This window comes from Labeo rohita, chromosome 20, assembly GCF_022985175.1.
Source record: "Labeo rohita strain BAU-BD-2019 chromosome 20, IGBB_LRoh.1.0, whole genome shotgun sequence".
NCBI lineage: Eukaryota > Metazoa > Chordata > Actinopteri > Cypriniformes > Cyprinidae > Labeo > Labeo rohita.
Window position 1 is genome coordinate 5,843,599 of NC_066888.1, and position 7,324 is coordinate 5,850,922.

General features: G+C 36.5%; 1 protein-coding gene across 5 annotated transcripts in view; it reads right to left on the reverse strand.

Moving 5' to 3' along the window:
• The window catches only part of LOC127183058 (disks large-associated protein 2), a 159,710-nt gene that overhangs the window by 83,259 nt on the left and 69,127 nt on the right, over positions 1-7,324 (reverse strand). The gene's annotated exons all lie outside the window — the stretch shown is intronic.

Sequence of the window (7,324 nt, forward strand, 5' to 3'; positions counted from 1 at the left end):
ATGTGGTTTCTGAATTACTTTTTTGAACAAATCGGTTGAGTGAATGGTTCAATGACTCACTCAAACACTTACTTGTTTAATTTCTGAATGAATCATCATTTTTGAAAGAATCATCTGAATGAATGGTTCAATGACTCAATCATAAAGACAGTCATCTCTCTTGTTTTAACAAAATGGATGAATGAATAGTTCAATGACTCATTTAGTTCCTGACGAAATTAGCGTTCTGAACAAATTACCACCACTGACTCACAAACTGACAGTCTGTCTGGAACACAGACATGTGTAGTGATAAAAACAGTGAAACACAAATCACCATTGTATACCAGCACTCTTGGTATGCTGCTCGACCAATCATAGGATCAGAACTGTTGTTTAATGTTATTTATTATTCTAAGTCCATAACATGTAGTTATGTCAGTTGAAATAAAATAAAACCTATTGAAGTTGGATCTTGTAGTGTTTTGTGATATTCAAAATGTGAAAGTGTCCAAAGATTGCAAAGTCCTCAGAGATGAGAAAGTCACAAGAGCGACATGGTGGTGGTCTAGGATAAAAAAAAGTGAGGTTTCCCTGTATTAAGCTAGCAGCTAACATAAGTGATTTAAGTTGTCACCCTAAGGCTTTTCTCAGTCTTAAGTATATCTGTCCACTCACACCACACAGAAGCAGACAGGACGCAGCTGCACACCACATGCATTTATCTCCCATGCTGAGGCACCCCACCACCTAAAATATCTGCCACTGATCAGGTCAGGTCTGAACTTCCAAAGAGCTCCAGATATCTTTATAACCAGCGTTCTCTCCACCCTCAATACCACGATTGAGGTGAGTCCCTTGAGCAAGGCACCAATCCTCCAACTGCTCCCCGGGCGCCGCAGCGATAGCAATATGGCTGCCCACTGCTCTGGGTGTATGTTCACGGTGTGCGTGTGCGTGTTTGTTCACTCCTCACTACTGTGTGTGTGCACTTGGATGGGTTAAATGCAGAGCACAAATTCCGAGTCACCATACTTGGCCACACGTCACATCACATTCCTTTTCCTTTCCTTTCCATATTTGCTTTATTTAAGTTACTGAATCCTACCCTTGTGAAAAAGCACACTTTAGCATACGTTTGAACAGAGTGGCTACTTATTAAAGAAATAATATAGTTTTTTTGTAAGTGTGAAACAAATAATTGTATTAATCTTGTTTATAATTGAATGAAAATGTATTATAGTATAAACTTATATTAAATGCAATTATTTTAAGAGTGATTTTTGACTTAAGCACATCTTTATACTGTATATCATTACTTATGCTGTCTTTGAAATATGGTTAAAGTGTACTGTCAAATGTGCTGACAAGAATTTAAACTACATATATATTTTAATGTCATTTCTGTTGAAACGTAAATACTTAAATGACTTAAAAAATCCCATTTCAAGAACTACAACGAACGGCTCCTTTGGACTACAACGTTTGTTTTCCGCATGCAATGAGGTCACAATGCGGCCCATTAAAATGTCATTAAATTAAATCCCGCCCACGGAAATTCGAATTGTTGGAGGGAGGGTAGTGATGATGTTTTTTGATAATGTTAGGCTGCTTTTAGCCTTATGGTCGAGCTGGTTTTGGGCAATGAAACTAAATATGTAAATAATTAAACACATTACATATCATGTATTGGCGATCTCGCAGGCTGACAATAGGACTCAACACTACTGTAGCGTATTATTTACTCACCCTCCATGTATCCTAGGTGTATATGACTTCCTTCTGACGAATGCAATCTGAGTTATATTATTAAAATTTATCCTGGCACTCCCAAGCGTTAGAATGGCATAGACGAGTGTTTCTCCTCATCAGTCCAAAATGAGTCCAATAATATGCATCCATCCATAATAAAAGTGCCTCACATGGCTCCGGGGGGTTAATAAAGGCCTCCTGTAGTGAATCAATGCCTTTTTGTGAGAAAAATATCCATATTTAAAACATTAGAATCACTTTAATATAGCTTGCGCTAACAGTTGTACATGAAATTTGCTTCTTTGACGAGGGGCGTGGCAGTACTGAAACACCGTTCGCCAAGCTGTTCGCCAATCGCAACGCAGTGGGACAGCTAGCCAATCACAACACCTTTCGTTTTTTGGAAGGCGGGCCTTCATTAAACCCGGAACTAATCGAGCCATATGTGCCAGGCGGGGAGAAATATATTGTAATAATGTAAATTATGTTAAATATAATGCGTTTTTCGAACCACCAACCATGAAAGCATGTTTTAGTACACCCCCAACACAAAATCATGACTTTGTAAAAGAGCATAATAGGACTCCTTTAAACTAAAAATTTGTATTTTCTTGTGTTGCCATCACTCATTCAGATTTGGATGAAGCATTCCAGCAGATTTACAGTGAGCCACATGTATGCATACCCATGAGCAAAGATGCTTAAATTTCAAAATATGTACTTCTGGGACTGCATGCATCATCCAGGCCACAGACACTGAAATTAAGGGGAATGCTAATAGTAAAAGGAGGAGGAGGACTTCCAGAACAAAAATGTACAGATAATTTACTCACCCCGTTGTCATCCAAGATGTTCATGTCTTTCTTTCCTCAATCGTAAAGAATTGTTTTGTTTTTTAGGAAAATATTATCTCCATATAGTGGACTTCTATGGTGTCTGCAATTTTGAACTTCCAAACTGCAGTTTAAATGCAGCTCCAAAGGGCTCTAAACAATCCCAGCGTGTCATATCTACCGAAACAATCGGTCATTTTCTTCACATATATATATATATACTTTTTAACCTTAGATGCTCCTCTTGTCTTGCTCTGCGATGCGCATATGTACTGTGTGTATTCCGGTTCAATACAGTTAGGGTATGTCAAAAAACTCCCATTTCATTTCCTTTCCGACTTCAAAATCATCCCTCATTGCTGCAGAAGTACCGACCCAGTGTTTACAAAGTGAACGTGCAAAGAAAGTCAGACGCCCTTTCCAAAAATGTAAAACAGCGATGTAGGATGATTTTGAAGCTGGAGGAGAAAATGAGAGAGGAGTTTTTTGACCTACCCTAACTATATTGAACCAGAACACACAGAGTACGTATGCGCATCGCAGAGCAAGACAAGAGGAGCATCTGAGGCTAAAAAGTATATAAATGTTTTTTTTGTTTGTTTGTTTTTTAGAAAATGACCAATCAATTCACTAGATAAGACCCTTATTCCTCGGCTGGATCAATTGGAGCCCTTTGAAGCTGCATTTAAACTGCATTTTGGAAGTTCGAACTCACAGGCACCACTGAAGTCCACTATATGGAGAACATTCCTGAAATGTTTTCCTCAAAAAATATAATTTCTATACAACTGAAGAATAAAAACAAACATCTTGGATTACAACAGGGTGAGTACATTATCTGTACATTTTTGTTCTGGAAGAATTCTCTCCAGGTATTATAAGAGCTCCTCACTTTATACTACCGTAAAACCATGTCCAAACGAAATAATATTTAACTGTCTTTCAGACAGACTCAGTTGTTCTGACTAATGGGATTCTGCAGGAAACCTCTCTCTCCTTGCATTAAATTATATTTTATAAGCTTTGATTGTGAGTTAAACTAATGTTGACAGAAAAGGAATCTTCTTTCAATTCTTTCAAAAGAATTATGACCACAAGAGAAAAAAGGGGTTTGCATATTTATGATGTAACATTTGGAAAAGCTGACAGAATTGAATTCAACAAGGATACAACATTGAAAAGAGATGCCTTGAATTCCAAGGAGACCACAAATCTGTAGTTTAGTTACAAATATGGATGCTTTTATCCAAAGCAACTTGCAGCACACACTTTATAAAGAAAATTCAACTATAAGGTGAAGTTCTTTGCTCAAGGCCACACCGGTGATTTGGATTTGCAGGAATTGCAAGGATTGGGCCTCAAACCTGCAGTCTTATGACTAACAGTCCAATTTAAAGCAACCACTACATCACACCACACATTCAGGTCTCTTTTAGCTTCTTTTCAAAGAAAAGTGTGGCACTGAAGTGTGTTTTGGGAGTCTTCTAAAGCCATATGAAAGCTTTGTGTGAGGAACAGCCACCAGGATGCACTAAAAAAAAAGGTCCCACTTTATATTAAGTGGCCTTAACTACTATGTACTCGCATCAAAAAATAAGTACAATGTATGCATTGCAAAACACTTTTGCTGCTATTGAGGTGGGATATGGGTAAGGTTAGGGACAGGTTTGGTGGTATGGGTAGGTTTAAGGGTGGGTTAAGGTGTAAGGGATGGGTCAACAGTAAATTAATTAGAGATGTAATTACATGCAGGTATTTTTAAAATCTAAGTACAATGTAAATACATGAACATACACAATAAGTACATTGTATCACTGATTAATTTAAATCTAAGTACTTAGTAGTTAAAGTCACTTAATATAAAGTGGGACCGATTAGCCCAATATTAAAATGCATCTTAAATAAATGCCATTTTACTTTTTCAGAGTAAAAAGATACGCAAACAGCCAGTCTAATATAGAATTATCCAAACCATGCTGTGTTCTCATCATCTGGGATAACAGCTAATATCAGTAAATGACAAATTAAAGCAAAGATGCCAGTGTGCCAGAGGAGAAATCAGAGCAGGAAACACCTTTAGCGCTAAATCTCCTCTTACATAACGCCCAGGGCCCATAATCCATTGCAGTATATCAAAGAGAATGAGATATAACACAGAGTTGTCATGGTAACCATTGCTGAGAACTCTGACCATGAAAAGCAGATTTTAGAGTTTGTTACACAGGCATGACAGTAATTCACAGCAGGACTGCTGTTCATAGCCGTCACTGGATTTCAACCAAGAATTATTGCAATTTATACATCTGTATACTTCAAATCAGAATACTAGACGCTCAGATCTCATAAGCTTGAAGACTTCAGGATACAGTAAATGGATTTTGCTGTAAAATTATTATTAAGCCTCCAAGTCAAAACATCCCAGCAGAATCTTCGGGAAAAACGAACCCAATAAGATTTAAATATGCAACATTCCCAACCTTTCCTCTGCCGTTTCCCTATTTTTACAACACATTGCTACAGAAAATGATAAAGAACATGTGGTTGCCGTGGCAACTAAATTAGTCATTGAAAGATAACCATGCGTTCTCACGTGTAGCATCTTGCCTGACACACAATTACACGCAATGACACATTCAGGGTCACTACCTGAGCAACCAGAGATATTTTGAATGTGATCCTTTAAAAGAAAAAAAAAAAAAGATATGTGTCACTGGTGTCACAGAACATGGCATTTAAGAAGAAATTTTATTACACTGACACTAATACAGGCTGTTATGTAATCTACAGTCCTCTAGGTACAGCTTTCTCTTTCTATGTACAGGGTGGGCCATTTATATGGATACATCACACATCAAACTTATTGGGAATTTCACAAGAAAAACAATGGTGTGCTTGGTTTTAACGTAACTTTATTCTTTCATGAGTTATTTACAAGTTTCTGACCACTTATAATGTGCCACAAACAGGACGTTAATATCACCAACCATTCCCATTTTATTAAGGTGTATCCATATAAATGGCCCACCCTGTATTATGTCTGTATTAAATAAGATATCCTAGTTTAAAACTGTGATTTCTAGACTTGAAAAAGTCATTTAAATTAATTAAAGGAGAAGTTCACTTCCAGAACAGAAATTTACAGATAATTTTCTCACTCCCTTGTCATCCAAGATGTTCATGTCTTTCTTTCTTCAGTCGTAAAGAAATTATGTTTTTTTGAGGATAACGTTTCAGGAATTATCTCCGTATAGTGGATATAGTGGTGCCTGTGAGTTTAAACTTCCAAAATGCGGTTTAAATGCAGCTTCAAAGGGTTATAAACAATCACAGCTGAGGAAGAAGGGTCTTATCTAGTGGTTATTTTCTTTAAAAAATGTACAGTTTATATACCTTTTAACCTCAAATGCTCATCTTGTCTAGCTCTGCGTGAACTCTCTGCATTCCGGTTCAATACAGTTAGGGCAGGTCGAAAAACTTCTGAACCCTAACCCTAACCCTACATTGCTGCAGAAGTACCAACAGGGTTTACAAAGTGAATGCGCAAGGAGGATCGAAAACCCTTTACAAAAAAAGTTGGAGGAGAAAATAAGTTGGGAGTTTTTCGACATTCTCTAACTGTCATGAACCGGAATACACAGAGTTCACGCAGAGCTAGACAAGACGAGTGTTTGAGGTTAAAAAGCATACAAATTATCAGTTTTTTTTTTTAGAAAATAACCGATTGTTTCGCTAGATAAGACCCTTCTTGCTTGGCTGGGATTGTTTAGAGCCCTTTCAAGCTCCATTTAAACTGCATTTTGGAAGTTCAAAATTGCAGACACCATAGAATATTTTCCTCAAAAAAACAATTTCTTTTTTACGATTGAAGAAAGAAAGACATCTTGGATGACAATGGGGTGAGTAAATTATCTGTAAATTTTTGTTCTGGAAGTGGTCTTCTCCTTTAAATCTTAAAACTCTGTTGGCATTTTCATAATGAATGTACTTTTTAAAAAGCTCTTAAATATTTCCTTCTTTTATCTTCATATCCTCATCATTATCCTTTTATTCTTATCTAATAAATCACAAACCAATGGAAAAATCATGGGGCCTTTAGATTTTGTTTCACTGTTCTAAAATATTCCATTTTGATTTTCAATTTGATAAAATTACAGAAATCTGAAGGTTTAAACAAAGAAAATCCTGTTAGTAATTACCCACCCTCATGTCGTTTCAAACCCTTAAGACCTTTGTTCATCTTTGGAACACAAATTAAGATATTTTTGATTAAATTCGAGAGCTTTCTGTCCTTGTACAGACAGCAATGCAACTTAAAGTCTAGAAGAGTAGTAAGGACATTGTTAAAATAGTCCATGTGAATTAATGACAGAATTTTTATTTTTAGGTAGCTATCCCTTTAATTCCAGCTCTCATATAGCCTATGATAACTCTCAAACTTTTAGTGAATAATGGAATAATATCTCCAGCTCTTTATTTCCTTCCTCTTAATTTTCTTGAAATTGCTAAAAAAGATCAAGTTATAATAATAAAGTGCCTGGGCTAAATCATTCAACATTTTCCAGAACACTCAGAAAAAAACCCTTTACTTCCAAATTACACCACAATCATATTCATTTTTTAGAAGTTACAGAGTTCAAAAGGTACTAAATAATAGGAATGACCCAGGAGGGCACCATTCAATTCACCCAAGCACCCTACAGATGAGATAGAAAATGAATTGCATTTACTTAAGGAAAGCTGCACTTGTATCTCCTCCAATG